We start from the raw sequence: 18,211 nt of genomic DNA, 5'->3' as shown, positions 1-18,211 counted from the left end.
GGTGGGGTGGGCATGGGCAGAAAGACAGACAGCGGTTGGTGAGTAGTCAGACCCCTCTCTTCGATGGGATCGGCCCAAACACTGTCAGCCTGTGGCATTCCTGCCTCCAGGCCTTTGCCCAGGCCAGTTCCTCTACCTGGAATACTGCCCTTTACATGTCAAAATAAATGACTCCTACATTCTTTTTTCAGGCCAATCTCCATCACTTAACCTTCGCCCATAAAATCCTTTCTGATCTAGCTAAAAGAGCATTCAAACTCCCGTATCTCTAGATTTCCTAGGGCGGTGCTTACCACTTTCTACTCAAATGATAGTAATAATCACCCACAATTGTACAGCTCTTGGGTCTGAGGCACTGTATTGGCGCTTTACCTGTATTATTTTATCCTTCACAAAATGCCATGAAGTATTTCCATGGCAAATATGAGATGTATTAAAGACCTAAAGGTGAAAGGTAAACCTTTATAAGGTAAAAGAAGACACGGTGAAGGATGATCTTTTTGATGGAGGGGTGAAGAAAAACAACTTAACACTTCAAAAAGATAAACTATGGGGCAAGAATGGGAGAAGATTATTTACAATGTCTAAGACAGTCAAGGGGTTGATATTTAGAATATATAAGGACTCCTGAAAGTCAACAAGAAGAAGACAGCATTCCTAGTAGATAGTGGGCAAAGAAAAGGAACAGGCAATTTACAAAATAGGAAACCCGAGGTCTAATGAGCATATGCCAAGATGCTCAAAATATTAGGCAGTCAAATAAAGTGAAAACCACAGAGTGAGAGAACATCTGTCAGGCTGTTAGAAAACTCGATAGTGCCAAGTGCAGACAAGGGTGTGGAGACATGGGAAGTCTCCTGCTGGTGGGGGCAGAGGCTGTGAAGACCTTCTGATCCCATTAGGTATATAGATACCTCCTGACCCAGCAATTCTGTTCCAGGGCAGAGCTCTCAAAGAATTTTCACACAGGTCCATCGGGGCCCATGTATGACTATGCTCAGGGTGGTGTTTATGGTGACAGAGAGTTGGAAAACACCTGCGTGCCCCTCACTGGGAATTATGGAAAGGTAGAGTGGAGTACATGCATAGCACAGCAATTATGCAGTACTTAGAAGTCCTGGATGACATGTCCAAAAAGCAATATGGAAAGATCTTAAATACATTGTTCTCTGTGAAAAAAGTAGGAAACAATGAGATTTATAGCATAATATCTTTTGTTATAAGATACAACCAACCACACACATTTTCAAAAACATTTTCAAGTTAAAAAATATTATACATATCAAATACAAAATGGGTGCCTAAGGGTGAGGCAGAGGGAAAGAGGAATAAGGGGTGGGAATAAAAGGAAATAAATCAATAAAGTAAGAGAGAGGCCTGGCTGAGATCGATGACAATGAGGTGCTGTGAATTGGGAAACATGATTAACTCACCTCTGTGAATTTGAGGTCCCAAAGCATTTAATGGCAATATTAAGTTAAAAACAATTCCATTTTAAATGCCAGGCAGTTGAGACTTGGAGAGGTTACATGACTTGCCCCAGGCCACGCAGCATGTTTGTAATACAGCTGGGGTTTAAACTCAATTCTGTTTGAATATGAAACGTGTTTTCTTTGTTTTTAATGCTATTAATCATACCCTTTGTGGAAAAATGAGAAACTATTAAAAAGCAAAAAGAAAAGAAAAAATATTTTAAAAGCACACATACCCATAATGCAGAGACATCACATTTTGGTACATAACCTTTCAGATTTTTTTCCTGTTGTATATTCGTATGTAAATGCTTTAAAAAATGCAAATATACTTTACAGAACATTTTGTAACTTCAAACCATGTCCCTAAGCCAGCCACTCCACCTGCAGTACAGTGACTTTTGTATTCCTGTCTTATCTCCTCTGTTACACTGTGAGCTTCCTGAGGGCCTGGTCTTTGGGATCACCTTTGAATCCATTTGTTGAAGGAAGAGCATCTGAATGGGAGAAATCTTAGCAAATCACGAAGTCCAACCTCCTCGCTTGGCAGATGGAGACACCGAGACCCAGAAAGTGGCTGAAGTCCCCACAGTTGTGGCATAGATGCCACAAGAATCCCTATTTTGGATTGCACTTGAGTTTCCCCCCTGTAGCACTTGCCCTTCTTGATTATTTGAGCTTTGGCTTATTGTTACAGGGAGCCTCCAACTTCTCTGCTTGGCAATACAGGGGTGGTGGCTGGGGGGAGATGGCCAGAGTTCCTGGTGCAGGGTTAAACCAGAGAGGGGTTAACTTGGAAAGAAGGTTATCCATACTCCGGGTAAGTGCTAACTATACATACAAGTATGCTGACTCTTCTCAACTGTGGGTTAGCTCTAGGTGGGGGCCAATGAGGGCGCCACCTCGTGGTCTGATTTGTGACAAGGCTTGCACCATTAGGTTTTTGTCCCACTGTCCCAGATTATCCTTTGGAATAAAACACTGGACAGAAGGCCCCAGTGGAAATGCAAATATGACGTGTGAACACCTAGTACCCATGATGGGGTGAGTTGTTTCTGCCCAGGGGGATGGTCTTGTTTCTGTCACTGACTCTAAAGGGCATAGTTAAACTGGTCTTGACAAAAATGGGAAACTGGAGAATAAATTTGGGGAAGTGGAGAGAGGGAGGTAACACTTGGAAACCTTGTGAATTACCCTGGACGGTAAATGCTGGTGAGCGTGTGCACAGGTAGGCACAGCACCCATGAGGACGTGTTAAGGCCTGGGATAGAGGCTGGGGAGGCACAGACAGCTGTGGCAAAGGTGGGCAGGATCCAGAGCAGGAAAGCATACTTGCTGAAGACAAACTTGTAACTCTGCTTGCCAATCCTGTTGAAGATGTTAGTAAAATAGTCAGTAAATGGCTTAAAGGGGGTGTATCCTGAGGGACCAGCTTTTTTTTTTTTTTTTTGCAGTACGCGGGCCTCTCACTGTTGTGGCCACTCCCGCTGCAGAGCACAGGCTCCGGACGCGCAGGCCCAGCGGCCATGGCTCACGGGCCCAGCTGCTCCGCGGCATGTGGGATCTTCCCAGACCGGGGCACGAACCCGTATCCCCTGCATCGGCAGGCGGACTCTCAACCACTGCGCCACCAGGGAAGCCCAGAGGGACCAGCTTTTAAAGGATACACAAATAACAATAGTGCTAATAGCTAATATCAGAACCGTCAGTCACATTGTGTGCGCTCTTGTACACATCTTACACTAAATCCTTTACACCATTTGCCCATTTAATGATCACAGTAATCCCTAGATGAAGGGACTATAGTTGGTCCTATTTTTTTTTTAATATTGACATATGTTGTGAATTTTAAATTTTATTTATTTATTTATTTATGGCTGTGTTGGGTCTTCGTTTCTGTGCGAGGGCTTTCTCTAGTTGCGGCAAGCAGGGGCCACTCTTCGTCGCGGTGCGCGGGCCTCTCACTATCGCGGCCTCTCTTGTTGCGGAGCACAGGCTCCAGATGCGCAGGCTCAGTAATTGTGGCTCATGGGCCCAGTTGCTCCGCGGCATGTGGGATCTTCCCAGACCAGGGTTCGAACCCGTGTCCCCTGCATTGGCAGGCAGATTCTCAACCACTGCGCCACCAGGGAAGCCCCCAGTTGGTCCTATTTTATGGATTAGGACACCAGCATATAAGAGTAGTAGGTTTTTACATTTTTATACATTCATTCATTCATTCGACAAATACGGAGCTCTGCTAAGTGCCAGGCATGAGGCCAACCTGTGGGGATACAGACAAACAGGGGTGTGGTCTCTGCCCTGTGGCAGTCCACAGGCTTGTGGGAAGGCTGATGCATTCACAGTCCATTGCCACAGAACACACATGGCTTTATGATAGAGGCATAAATATCATTCTGTACCCCTGTGCCACGTGGCATTTCTTTCTAGGTTCCTCTTCACCTCCATCACAACGGAAGCACCTTGTCAGGGATAAAGACAGTCTGGATCTTTCTCTTTATTTTCTTACAAAGCACTCTCCAAGGACCATGGGGCTGAGACGTGCTCAGCCAAAGGGAAGGGGGTGATGCTGACTTTTCTTATGGCATTTACTTACAGCCACAATTTGAGTTTGGGCTCCCTGAGTTACTTGTTCCTCTGAGAAGACGGTCATTCTTTGCCTTCAGCCGCTTTAGGCAACGTGGCCTGGTGACTTGAGCTCAGAGTTTGGGATCACAGAGGCCTGGTTTTGCATCCTTTTGGTGTATTGGCTGTTTGGCTTTTGAAAAGTTAATTGGCTCTTTCAGGCTAAATTTTCTTATCCATAAATTGGGGATAACATCTGCTTCACAGGGTTATTCTGAATACATGAAAAAATCCATGTAAACATACTTGACACAGGATCTGGCACCTTGAAAATTCATAAATGGTGGCCATTTTCCAAACATACTTTATATCCTGGCCCATTCATTGCCCTCTTGAAGGAACTCTGCTCTGATTAACCCTACCCGACTCAGACTGAATTCTTCATTCTGTACCCCACAGAACATATACAATCAGATCTTATTCTGTTATTTTATTGTTTGTCTGTGAATTAAGCCATCCCAGGGCTGGCTGAGTCCTTGTTTACCACCCAGACTCTAAATTCCTTCTGGGCAGAAACCATATTTTTATTTCTTTTCTTTTCCTTTCCAGATTTGTATATTTTTATTACAAAAGTGACACAATGGAGAATGAATAGGGGGAGCACAGGGAATTTTTAGGGGAGTGAAACTACTCGGTATGATGCTATATTGGTGGATATATGTCATTATACCTTTATCAAAACCCATAAAATGTACAATACCAAGAGTGATCCCTAATGTAAACTGTGGACTTTGGGTGATTACATGTCAATATGGGTTCTTCACAGTACCTTCCTGTCAATTTGAATGTGAACCTAAAACTGCTCTAAAAAATAAAGTCTATTAAAAAAAAAAACCTCACTGACCCTTAAAAAACTAAAAATAAGAGTTACCTTATGATCCAGCAGTCCCACTCCTGGGCATATATCCGGAAAAGATGAAAACTATAATTCAAAAAGATACATGCACTCCAATGTTCATAGTGGCACTATTTATAATAGCCAAGACATGGAAGCAACTAAGTGTCCATCAACAGATGAATGGATAAAGAAAATGTGGTGTGTGTGTGTATACACACACACACACACACACACACAGGAATAGTACTCAGCCATAAAAGAGAAAGAAATAATGCCATTTGCAGCAACATGGATGGACCTAGAGATCATCATACTAAGTAAGTCAGAAAGAGAAAGACAAATACCATGTGGTATCACTTATATGTGGAATCTAAAATGTGGCACAAATGAACTTATTTACAAAACAAAACAGACTCACAGACATAGAAAACAAACTTATGGTTAACAAAGGGGAAGTGGGGGAAGGATAAATTGGGAGTAGGGGACTAACAGATGCATACCACCGTATAGAAAATAGATAAACAATAAGGATTTACTATACAGCACAGGAAAGTATATTCAATATCTTGTAATAAACTATAATGGAATCGAATTGAAAAAAAGAATATATATATATATATATATCCGAATCACTTTGTTGTACACCTGAAACTAACACAATATTGTAAATCAAATATACTTCAACTAAAAAACCTCTCACTTACAAAAGTGAACCTGCTAAATTAAAAAATTACACATTACAAAAAAATCTATATAATATAGAGTGAAAATTCTTTCTTCATTCAAGTAGACAGGACCAGAGTTAACAGTTTTGTTTTTATCCTTTCAGACGGATTTTTTTTAATGGGGTCATACACATACCTTTCCCCAAATTTCTTTCTTCACTTAGAATACATAAAAGCTATTTCCCCATGTCAGAGCATTACATCCTGCCCTCTGGATATAAAGTAGTTCACTAAACTCTTTCCTGATGATAGTCAAGTAGGTGATTTCCAATTTTTGGCTATTACAAACTGCAGTAATGACAAGCCTCATGCATTTCGCTTTTTGCACGTTTGAGTGTTTCTGCAGGCTAACCTCCTTCACGAGCAATCACTGGGTCAATTCCACATTTAAGTCCTGACAACTAGCCAAATTGCCTTCTGAACTGGTTGTACCAATTTACCCTCCTCCCATAGACTGTGTATGAATGTGATATTTTCCCTACACCTCCACAACTCTGGGTGTGGTCAGTTCTTAATCCTCATGTGTTTGGAAGCTGAATAATGACCTCACCTACCCTCTTGTTCCATTTGCATTCTACTTTGCTTCCTCCTCCTGTAGACCCCAGCATGACCCTCGCACCCTGAGCAAGCCCTCAGTGACTTCTGACAAGGACTGCCCTTTTCTCGTTAGATTCCGATTCCTGGGATAGAATCTTGGTTCTCTCACCAGACACATGACCTTGGGCAAGTTTCATACTATACCTAAGCTTCAGTTTCCTCATCAGTAAAATGGAGCTAATAAGAATACCACCTTCCCTAGGTTGTTGTGAGGATTAAACATGGTAAAACATGTGAAGTTCTTACTAGCTTGTTGGGTACTAGGTTCCTGCCACCTAAATCAACTCTGCATTAATGCTTATTAACCAAATAATAATTATTCCTGTAAACCACTCATTGGGCTGGAAATCTAATTACAGGAAACCTGTTTGATAACTTGATGTGTCATTTTGGGTAAGTTGCTTTCCCTTTCCGGGCCTCAGTTTCCCTCCTTTAAAAATGTATTTATTTATTTTACTGAACTAGAGTTGATGGACAATATTACATTAGTTTCAGGTGCACTACATAATAATTTGACATGGTTTCCCTCCTTTAGTTGAGTGGTTTGATCTGAGTCTTGTCCAGCCTTAACATTCAGAGTCTCCACGAGGCCAGAGCTAGAAGCCCTGCCCATCTCCAGACCCACCACAGAGGGGCAGTGCGGGTCAGGGACTGGACTGCCAGCTGCCTTGGATTCCACACATATGTTGAACCCTTCCCTCCTCCCTCACTTGCCAGCAGCAGAGCAGCCACGTGGATTAGTGGCCCTGTTTGCTACGCCAGCCTGCCCTGGGGGGAGCCAAGAAGCCCTCGTTAATTAGGGAAGGTGCTGAGGCCCTTGGGGCATGAAAGCGGATTGGTGACAGGGATCTTTTTCTCTGGGCACCCAAACAGACCTGTGGGGGCCAATGAAGCTGCCAGGAGAGGAAGCAAATATCAATGGGAAATGTGGGTTCCTGGAAGCCTGCTCTCTCTGCTGGAAGTCAGGGCTATGCCTGCTCTTTGCCAGGGCCACTAACTCGCAGTGCATGTCCCTGAGCCTGGCTCCACTTCTCTTGCTCATGAAATGGTCCCACGCTCCTTGCCCTGTGTCTTAGCATCATGGCTTGGCAGGACTCCGAAACCTTCTTCCTTAACAGAAGGTCAGTCAGGGTGAGTAACTTGCTCAAGGTCACTCAGCTGGTGAATGGGAGAACGACAGCCAGAACCTGTTCAAATGTCCTTCAATAGATCCAACAGAGATTTATCGAGACAGTGGAGTCCAGTGGTTAAGGACCTGTTCAGACATCACAGGCAGGTACAGCTGGGTTCAAGTGCTGACCCTGACTTCCCAGATGAGTGAACTTGGGGAAACTACTTGAGGTTTGTTTCCCAGAAAGTGGGGATGGTGATTTCTTTTCTGCATGTATGAGCTGAGCTTAGGCTTGGTAAGTGCCTGGCATGTTGAAAGCACTCAAAGCCGTCCTCAAAGTACAGTTTGACTGCTTCAAACACAACTGCTGTTACTATTGCCAACACTGCTATTACTGCCAGTACTACTGCCAAGAAGATGAGGAAGGTGGTGGAGAGGATTAGGTCTCCCGTGCAGACCAGGCCTCGGGACTCTCACCCTGCTGCTCTTTCCAATACAGGCCCAGGAATGGGACTCCAGGTAGTTCTGGAACTTGATGAAATTGTATGTGATGTTCATGCATTTTTCTGGGGGAGAATCCATAGCTGTCATCATGGGCTTGGGTCAGCAACCCTGAAAGGGTTAAGCCTCACCCATCTCAAGTCTAGGGCTTCCTAAGCATCAGTCATTCTACCACCCGGACCACCTGTTACTTAATGCTTTTCTTTAAATCAACTCACTTTTGGTATCTAAGTTAAATTTTTTTTAAAAAAGGAAGCTTTCTATCATCATTTAAAAACCTGCATCATTTGCTATAAGCAGAATGCAATGGTAGAGAAAAATAAGATGAAAACTAAACAATATTAGTACCTCTGGATGCCTCCATACAGTAGTGGGCCTGAACCTGCTCCCTTTTTCAGAAAGGGAGATTAGCCGGGGTTGAGGGGTGTTGAAGACTTGCTGGCCCTAAACTGAGAGGAATTCATTCCTCTTTGAGGACCCGAAGGATTGAAAGAGAAGTGAAGAGGGAATATTTTCTCACTGCAGAACCCAGCCCCTGGAACATAGTAGTGCTAAATAAATATTTGTTCACCAACTGACTGATTGAATACGTGACTCAGAGTTTTTTGTGCCATCTCTAGCTGTCACTTCAAGCTATCTTGCACATCACTCAGATCTGTAGTCATTTTGAGTAGCATTATGGGTGCAGCCCTGGGAAACCACTTGCGGGAGGCCACATGGCTCCACTCGGTTGCCTCTTGCTAGCCTCTTACTGAGGTTTTTTAAACAGGTCAAATGAGACAACACCTCTGAAAGGGCTTGGAGGGGTTGAAAGCTGCACACCTGGATGGGGCGAGCAGGAGGCAGAACTTGAGAGCGGAGGGATGAAGCAGCAGGCAGATGGTGCAGTGAAGCCACTCACATCACTTGGGCTTTGCGTGCCTGAGGGAGACTTAGAGGCATGGTGAAGGGCAAGGATCAAAAGCTAAAGCGGGGACTTCCCTGGTGGCGCAGTGGTGAAGAATCCGGCTGTCAATGCAGGGGACACGGAGTTGAACCCTGGTCCAGGAAGGTCCCACGTGCCGCGGAGCAACTGAGCCCGTGAGCCACAACTACTGAGCCTGCGCTCTAGAGCCTACGAGCCACAACTACTGAAGCCCGTGCTCTGCAACGAGAAGCCACCGCAATGAGAAGCCCGCGCACCGCAAGGAAGAGTAGCCCCCGCTTGCCGCAACTAGAGAAAGCCCACGCACAGCAATGAAGACCCAACGCAGCCAAAAATAAATACATAAAATAAATATATTTTTGAAAAAAAGCTAAAGCGGAGCAGGATCAGCACAAGGAGAAGGACTTCTTGGCTGGACCACGGTCCCAATGGGTCACCTTAAGGTGCTATTTAACAAATCTGAACACTGAACCTCCCTCCATTCTTCAAAACCCCAGGGTATGTTTGTAGAGTAGTAGCTACTATTTAACAAGCTCTTATCCTGTGTCAGCCACTGGCCAAACGCCTAAACATCTTTACGCCCATTACTCCTTCAACCTGTCTGTTCCCAAGGCAGCCCAGCATGACTGCGCCTGGCACGGCTCTAGGGGGCGCCATTTCGCACTGCAGTCTATAGCGTTCCTGGTGACTGGGTCCAACCTGCCGTGCCCGCTGGAAGCCACAACTGTCACACTTGGGGGAATGGAAGGCGAGTTGCTCCAGGTCACAGACCTAGTGGGGGATAGAGTTTGAATATGAATCCAGGAAGCCCTAACAGAAGCTGTCAATCACTTCCAATACAGTTCATGGGGAAACAAAATACACATGCTGGTGTGTATAAAGGACAGGAAAAATATACATGAAAGGAGACATCAACCGTGTTTATCTTTGGGTGGTGAAATTATGCATGAATTTTCCCTCTCTGGGCTTTTTGGTGTTTTCCAACATTTTCTCCATAAACACGAATTACTTTTGTAATTGGGAAAAATCCAATGAATATTATTTTAAAAAATGAACAATGAGGGCCTCCCTGGTGGCGCAGTGGTTGAGAGTCCGCCTGCCGATGCAGGGGATATGGGTTCGTGCCCCGGTCTGGGAGGATCCCATATGCCGCGGAGCGGCTGGGCCCGTGAGCCATGGCTGCTGAGCCTGTGCATCCGGAGCCTGTGCTCCGCAACGGAAGAGGCCACAACAGTGAGAGGCCCGCGTACCACAAAAAAAAAAAAAAATGAACAATGAATCAAAAGATACTGTGTTTATGGGGTCCTAGATATATGTCAGCCAACTATCTTATGTTCTATTTCATTTAATCCCCCTGACAGTTCTATGAGCAAAGTGGGATTATCCCTACTTTACAGATGAAGAAATGGAGCTGCAGCTAGAAGGCAGCACTTGCGCAAGGTTCCCCACAGGTAAGAGAGAGAGAGAGGTTGGAAATCAGATTTTTTGTTGTTAAGCCCAGCAGCCTCCTCTGTTACTTCCTGATGTGCCTGTAGGTCCCCTGATGTGCCTTATCCTCTTACTATAGGGCCCTTTAATATTCCTTCATTAAATACTGGTTGAAGGAATGACCAGTGTGTGGGCTTGGAGACTGCAGCAAGGCATAGAGGGATGTAAAGCATCATTTATCTGGTCCCCCCCAGGGCTGGGTGGTTTGTAACATCCCTCTGAGCTCTGACATTCTGGGTCTGTAGGATTATAAATCTGATTTGACTTATTTCACAGTCAGCTTCACACAAGCAGACATCTCAAGGGAGCCAGTGGGTGGTGAAACCGTTTCGATCAGCTTGTAAATAGAGTGGAGCTCCCTTTCAATGTGGCTGTTATTAGGAGCACTTGGCTACACCTTTAGCCAAGCCAAGTCTCCCCAGTGGAAACAGTCTGGTCCAAAAAAAATTCAAAAATTGAAAATACTAGTTGCTAATTCTTTCAGCACTGGCTTTGTGAAGGAAGTTTCCTTGGATTTGGAAATTCCCTTCGAGGTTTTTCCATTTTCATTTGCTGCTTAACCCTGGAATGAGATCACAAAATTGTCCAACAAATACAATATCCTTGGGGCCAAAGAGACACATGTTAAGATTTACAGCAAATACTGAAAACAATAATAATCACCAGAGCTACCATTTATAATGAACTAGGAACCAGTTATTAGCTACTATGTTTATAAACATTCTCTCATACAATCCTTCCAGAAGCCTTGCTATTAATATATCTCATTTTACGGATGAGGAAACTGAGGTTTAAGACAATGAAGTCACATGTCTAGTAAGTGGTAGAGTTAGGATTAAAGTCTAACTCTGAAGTCTACTCACTGGTTCTTACTCATTGTTTAATAACAAGAAAAAGAAGCTACTATTCATTTCCTTAAGCACCAGGCAATTTCTCCCTCAACTGGGAACAATCTTTCTCTTCACCAAATTGTCATAGTATTTTATCTGAGGCTAAAATACGGCATTTATTACTTTCTGTATTGAATTACAGTTGCTTAGGGCTATGCCACATCTCCTTAGATTAGACTGTGAGCTTCTAGAAAAAAGAGAATCATGTCTGATTCTTCTCTTTCTACTCAGGGCCTAGCACAGTGCCTAACACAGGACAGGCACTCAGCCAACATGTGTTACAAGAATAATATTAGTAATAAAAATGACACAACCAAAAATACGTTAGCCTCTGGCTACTCAAAGTGAGGCTCATGAGTAAACAGCATCAAAATCACCGGAGTGCTTGTTAGAAATGCAGAATCTCAGTGATCCAGTGAATCAGAAGCTGCTTTTTAACAAGATCCTGAGGTGAGAAGCATTGCCTTAGTCCACATTATAATTTCATTGTAAAAATTGTTTTCCCGGGTGTCTTGGGCTTCATGATGGGCAAAGGCTGGGTTCAGAACCACCTCACCATGGGATTGACTTCCTTGTCCCAAACCCTCCAGTGGCTCCTGTAGGTTATAGGATAAAGTTCAAACTGCTTCAGCTGGAATTGAAGACCTGCTCAACTTGGCTGCAATGGGCTGATTCTTCACAACACGAGTTGACCTTTCCGGCTCCTTTCCCTGTATCTACTCTGTCCACTGGTCTGAGATGCCCGTTCCTTTCCCCTCCTCCTCTCCATCCCTTCCAGGCCTGGCTCAAATTCCTCCTTGTCATAACCACAGCCCATGATGCAGAGCTTCCTGTGAAGTGTGAAAGCAGAAGGAAGGAGTGAGCAGGCTGTGAAGACCTGCTCAGATCCAGGTAACCGACACACCTTAGCTAGTTTCACTCCCACGATAAGGCACGAGGGAGGACTGGGTTCTGTAATTCTCAATTTTCAATTTACAGATGAGGAAATAAAGTCTTCAGGTGTATGGAACTCACCCGATGTTACACAGCTATTAAATGGTAGAGCTGGTATTCAAACCCAAATCTGCCTGGTCTCAAAGCTGGGCAGTTTTCACAACAGATGATACTGCCTCTCAACTCTTAGAATAGTTCTGGTTGGGGGAAGGCTAGAATTATTTACTTCTTACTTATAATGGTCTTTCTATATATTTTATATGGTCATTAAAACACAGAAGCCAAGAATTTTGTGGCACTCTACCTCGATGGTTCTTAACCTGAAAATGCTGGTTATGCAAAGAATTTAGCATCATATAATTTCAGGGGCTCACAGACTCACTGAATCCCATCCATGGGTACCCAGGAAGTGCACAGTCACCAGATTAAGAGTCTTCTGCTATTCTCTCCACAGAATTCTATCACAACAGCTGTTGAACTTATTTATTTAAGAGTCTGTCTCCCTTGTTTACAAGCTCCTCAAGGCCAGGGTCAATCTTACTTGTCCTATTTCTCTAGCCCCAAACACAGAGCTTGGGTTATAGTGAATGTGTAAAACTATTTGTTGAGCACATAACCTCCTCTTCATGTGCCTAGCCCAGTATCTGGTTCATAGTAGGTACTAGGTAAATGGTTGTGGAGTGATTCTCTTGCTTATAATGTGCTTCCTTCCTCTTCTTTATTTAAATGGTAACCACAGGCCAATGCCCAGTTTTCATCTTCTTCCTGAAATCTTTCCTGACTGCTCAGCTTATCCTCCTATATTTCCCATCAAAACAAAGGCCATACCACATGGATTCATATGGAATGTCATTCTTAAGAGATGTGCCACTTGTCTCTTTAGGCAGCATCAAAGCTCTTTGAAGATGGAGTCTGTGTTCTATACTTCTAGCACAGGACTGGGCATGGGGTCCGTGCCATCAGTTGCCTGCTGGTTACTTGATGGACCCATTCCAACTTCAAAGAGGGAAGTGACCTCTTGGCTTAGGCCCAGAGTTGGGAGAAGATGGGATGGAGGAGTTTCTGCAGCACTTAAGGGTCTATCTTTGATGCCAAACTGAGTGTGTTCCATGCTTTGACCTCAATAGCACTTTCCCCATAGAACCCTTTTAAAACTGAGTGTTGGGGGGAACCTATGTGAAGGAAGCGATACAACTTTATGAAGGGGCATAAAAAGAAGACATGTATAAATGGAGAGACATAGCTTGCTTTAGTCTAGAAAGTCTCTAACCAAGAAAACTTCAGTTCTCCCCAAATTCATCTGGAAATTCAAGATCATCTCATTAAAATACCACCAGGTTTTCTTCAGGGGGGTGGTAGAGAGGGGAACCTAAATGATCCCAAACTAAATATATGGAAGAATATAGATTATAGAAGAATAACCATGAAAAAATAGCCAGGTCAATTAAAATAAATAAAGAGGAATGGTGGGAGTGGTGTGGGAAGATGGGGAAACGTACCCCTACAGAGAGTAAAACCTATCATACAATCATATCATACCATAAAAGTAATTAAAAAATACCAGGGAAGGAGGTGCAAGAAAATGCAGATAGATCAATGAAATTATACAGTTTATAAACAGAACCAAATATCCATGAGAATTTTATATGCCATTTCAATGCTTGTGGGGAAAAAACAGATTATTCTTTAAGTGGTGTTAGGACAACAGTCTCTAGCTATTTAGAAACAAATAAAGCTGGATCTCTACTTTCTTACATTAAAATAAACCCAGATGGATCTAAGATTTTAAATATTAAAAGATTATTAAGATATAAGAAGATGGAAGTGAATATTTTTATGATTTTGAAATAGGAAGGACCTTTTTAAGCATGACCGAAGTTCAGGATCCATAAAGAAAAGTATTGCTGTGTTTGCCTAGACATTTCTACAAGGTCATAAACTTTGAAAACAAAGTTATCAGAATTGACAGAAACATTTGTAAATTAAAGGACAGTAAAAGGAATTTTTCCAATACACAAAACTCTCTTTCAAATCAAGAAGACAAAGCAACTCAATAGAAAACAAAGCAAATCATATGGATAAGGAAATAACAAGAATAAGTACAATGGACAGCCAGTGAATTAATGAAAGCCTCATGAAATCCTTTACAAAGCAAATAATGTGAATTAAAAAGCAGCAAAATATTTCAGGTCTATTAGTTTGGCAAAGGTATGAGAAAACAGACATTTGCATGCATTCTGTGTGGGGCTACAGATTCTGGGTGGAAAACTGGTGTTATCTGATACAATTTAAATGAGCATAACTTTAGCTTTTGATGTAAGAACTCAACATCCAGGAATTTATCCTACAGAAGTACTCTTAAAAGGGAGCAAAGATAAAAATACAGGAAACTGCAGTCATGTTCCCCCCAAATGGGAAATAACCTAAATTCCAGCCATAGGGGATTATGAAATAAACCACGTAGCAGTCACGCATTGAAAAACCATCCATCTATTAAAATGGTAAGCTAGGTCTCCATGGAATGAGGCCCATGCCAGAGTTAAGTAGAAAAAAACCAAATTTCAGGAGAGAATGTCTAATATCTGATTTTTATAAAAAACATTTTGTGTGTGTGTGTGTGTGTTCATAGAAAAAAATCTGGGTGAATGTGAAAAAAACTGTTCATAATGGTTATCTCTGGAGGATGGCTTTATGGGAAGATTTTCACTTTTTATTTAAAATTCTTTTTGCAATGAACAATCATTGCTTTTGTAACTAGAGGGAAACAGGGAGAGAGGCAGGGGGGAAAATGAGAGAGAGAGAGAAAGAGATAGAGAGAGTGGTTGAGAATATAGGGGGAAAGACCCAGCCTAGGGCTAGAAGCTGGCCGACCTTTATTCAGGGTCATCACAGTTGTGGGCCTCGTTTCCTCATGTATGAAACGAGGGGGTTGCATTAGCTACCGGGGCTCCCTGCTTCTTGGATTGTCAGCTGTGTTCACTCCATTGCAGAGGTGGAACAGAGATGAGGGGAAAAGTTACAGATATACCTGTGGCCAGAGTGTCTTTGAGCCTATAACAAAAAGGCTGTGCAATACTGGATGCTGCCCTCAGAGGGAGATGAACCTGCTGCTTGGCTGAGAAGCTCCGTACCTTCAGATGAAAGGCTCCAGAGAGAACAGGGACAATTACTGGCTTTGGGGAATCAGGTGGTAAAACGCTGAGATTGGACCACTTAAGCCATTAGGCACCATGCAATGCCTTTCATCCCTTCTCTCAGCAGCTGTCCACTGACGCCCCTGCCTTCCTCTTTCTGACTCATCCCTCTGATCTGTCCTTTGGCTGGTGGTAATCCAAACTTTCTCCTATATCCACTGGCTTGCCAGGTTCAGGTTGGGACCCCTACACAGCTCTGCATCTCCTCTCCACCTGTCAGGCCTGGTCTGGGATGCACTCCTCCTCTGGGGGCCACACCTGGGCGTCATGCCTGCCTTGTCACCTACAGCCTTTAGAGTGAATGATGCCAGCCTGCTGCCTCTAGGGCGTCTTGTCTTCTCACCAGAGCCCTCGCCTGCCTTTCTTTATCCCGAGGGCCAGGCACATCGCTGGTGTCATGAATATTGTATGATGAAATGATTAGTCTTTGCTACTGCATACGTGCCGCTGTCCAGATTTTAGCAAAGCAGGGCCTTCTCCTGCTTCTCAGTCCAGGTCCACAGACATGCCATAAAATGACCCTGAAATTGCTGCCCTTTCTCATAGCTTGAAGGCTCCTCATTGCTACGAAATTTGCAGATGCAAGTGCCCGAGGGACAATGTACTGCTCAACTCAGAGATGGCCTGTAGGACACAGAGCTGGCTGGGCTTGCTGCAGCCATGGGAGAATGTTTTCGGAGGGTTTCCATGAAGGGACAGGATGTAATTCAGTATTTACAGGCTATGCTGTTTATATATGTGTAGCCCAGGAATCAGCTGGGGGCCTTTCCACCCCTTGAAAGCTATAGGCGAGATGATCGTGAATGTCCCTTTCCCATAACCCTGGGATGTCCAAAGCCCTCCCTCAAAGCCTCTGGATTCCTGGAGTGGGGCAGGGGGAATAACTTCATTCCCGCCACTCTGCTTCTTGGGCTCCATTTCCCTTGATGTCTGCTCTGCTTATACCACCTGGAAGCAGTGATTCCACAAGAGGAAAATTACCCGCACCAAGCATTTAAGGTACTACTCAGTGCTGGGCTCCCCGGCCCCCTCCCTGTCCTCTCTCACCTCAGCTCCTCTCCTCGCAGATTGCTCCGAGAGTTCCAAATTCTTATTGCTTTTTTAGGCAATAATTTCTGTTCTCTCTTCTGGTAGCTTTGGCATCAGCCTTGTTGAGGGCAGCGAGGAAGAGGGGCATGTAGGTTGTGACGGGGGGAAATGGGTTTCACTTTCTACCTTCAGCTCTAGTTAAGATTTTGCCTAAAGACAGTTCCTCTCCTCAAATTACTAGATTTTCAGAAAATACAATTTCTTCACCTCTTTCATGTAAATATACATGAAATATATTCTCAGTTTGATGCAGGTTTTTAGATTATTGCTTGCAGCGGGAGGTCCCCAAGTTTTGTCCCACTTTACAGAGAGTCTTTATTGAACTTCCCTTAGGTACCTGGAACTGGTTGAGAATTTAATCCAGGAGATTAACATTGACTGGGGAAGCAAGGAGATTTCAACAATTATTTTATTCAGTACCTATAAGCCGGTGAGGTGAATACAATTATTATGCCCATTTTATGGATGAAAAAAACTGTGGCTTAGTGTAATTAAAGAAATTGCTCAAGATTACATAGTGGTGGAGATAGGATTCAATTCCAGGTCTGACCCTGGAGCAACTGATCTTTCTGCACCTCAGTGCTGATTCCCACAGACTGGGGACTTGTTATATCCCTGGAACGTTCTGTGTGAAAGCACCTAGAGGAAAACCAGGAGGTGCTGGTTACATGTGGGGATGGAGAGATAAGTGTGGGTGATAGTTTGGGAAGGAGGTGTTACTTGACTTTGCTACTTTCAGAGAACTTTCCTGCAAAAACGATTTCATCTTTGCACATTTTGAGGAGACAGGAGCTGGAAAGGCAGGGAATTGCATCCCCTTTGGGCATGACAGTGCAACGGCAGTGAGGCAATGTGTCTCAGAGAGCTGGTGACCTCAGGCTGTTTAGAGCCTGAGAGAGGAGGCCTGACTTCCTGTGCAGTGTCCTGATCACAAGGAAGGTGGAGAAGTCGTGCTGACTCTCGTGATAGTTAGAAATGGACTCAGCCTTTATGATGGTGCCCAAGAAAATACAGAAGATGGTGGTGATCTGAATTTAATAACAACAACAGTAAGAATCGCAGTTACCGTCTACTGGGAGCTTACAGGAGGCAAGTACATACATTATCTAACATACATTACCTAACATACATTAGCTAACTCTGTACTCAAAACATTTCAACGTGGGAGGTAGAGTTACTGTCCCCATTTTACAGATGTTGAAATTGAGGCTTAGAAGAGAAGTAATTTGCTCAGAGTCATGGAGATATTAAGTAGTAGAGTTTCTGCTTTCCCATCTTCTGCTATTTGGATCTGGTGAGGAAGGCCATCAAAACACCAAAGACTAAAAGGACATGTAAAAGAATTGAGGAGATTCCACAAGAGAGTACAGGGTGCAGGGGGAAACAGAAGAGCCATGTTTGGGTGTGAATATACTAGTTTTCAGATGACTCATGTTCTCAGCCAAATCCAGGAGGAACTGTAATTATTTAGAATTGAAAAGTCATCGTCTGCCATCTCCTGGCCTTGTGAATGTAAGTCCCAGGGAGACAGGAGTCCCAGGAATGTAAGTCCCACCAAGAAGGTGGGAGGAGAATGGATGTTTAACTCACAAATCCTTCCATCATCTGTAGATGGGCAATGCCAAGAACATAAGCGAGAGGACAGGGCATAGGATGGAGAAAAATTAATAAATAGAGATCAAAAGATAGAGTTAAGCCAGACGATAAAAGGGCAGAACAGTCCCCTTTCCCATCACCACTCCTCCTCATATTTCTGACAAGGATATGGTGGTCTTGTGCAAAATGAGACCCCAAGGTGGCCATGGACGGGCAGCAAGGACAGG

The 18,211-nt window shown here is 43.7% G+C and overlaps 1 protein-coding gene across 1 annotated transcript in view; it reads right to left on the bottom strand.

The window, feature by feature from the left end:
• ADRA1B (adrenoceptor alpha 1B) overlaps positions 1-18,211 on the bottom strand; it is a gene marked incomplete at both ends in the record, with an annotated part of 58,536 nt that overhangs the window by 622 nt on the left and 39,703 nt on the right. The gene's annotated exons all lie outside the window — the stretch shown is intronic.

Source organism: Hyperoodon ampullatus (assembly GCF_949752795.1).
Source record: "Hyperoodon ampullatus genome assembly, chromosome: 4".
In the NCBI taxonomy this organism is placed as follows: domain Eukaryota; kingdom Metazoa; phylum Chordata; class Mammalia; order Artiodactyla; family Ziphiidae; genus Hyperoodon; species Hyperoodon ampullatus.
This window is presented reverse-complemented; position numbering and strand designations above follow the sequence as displayed.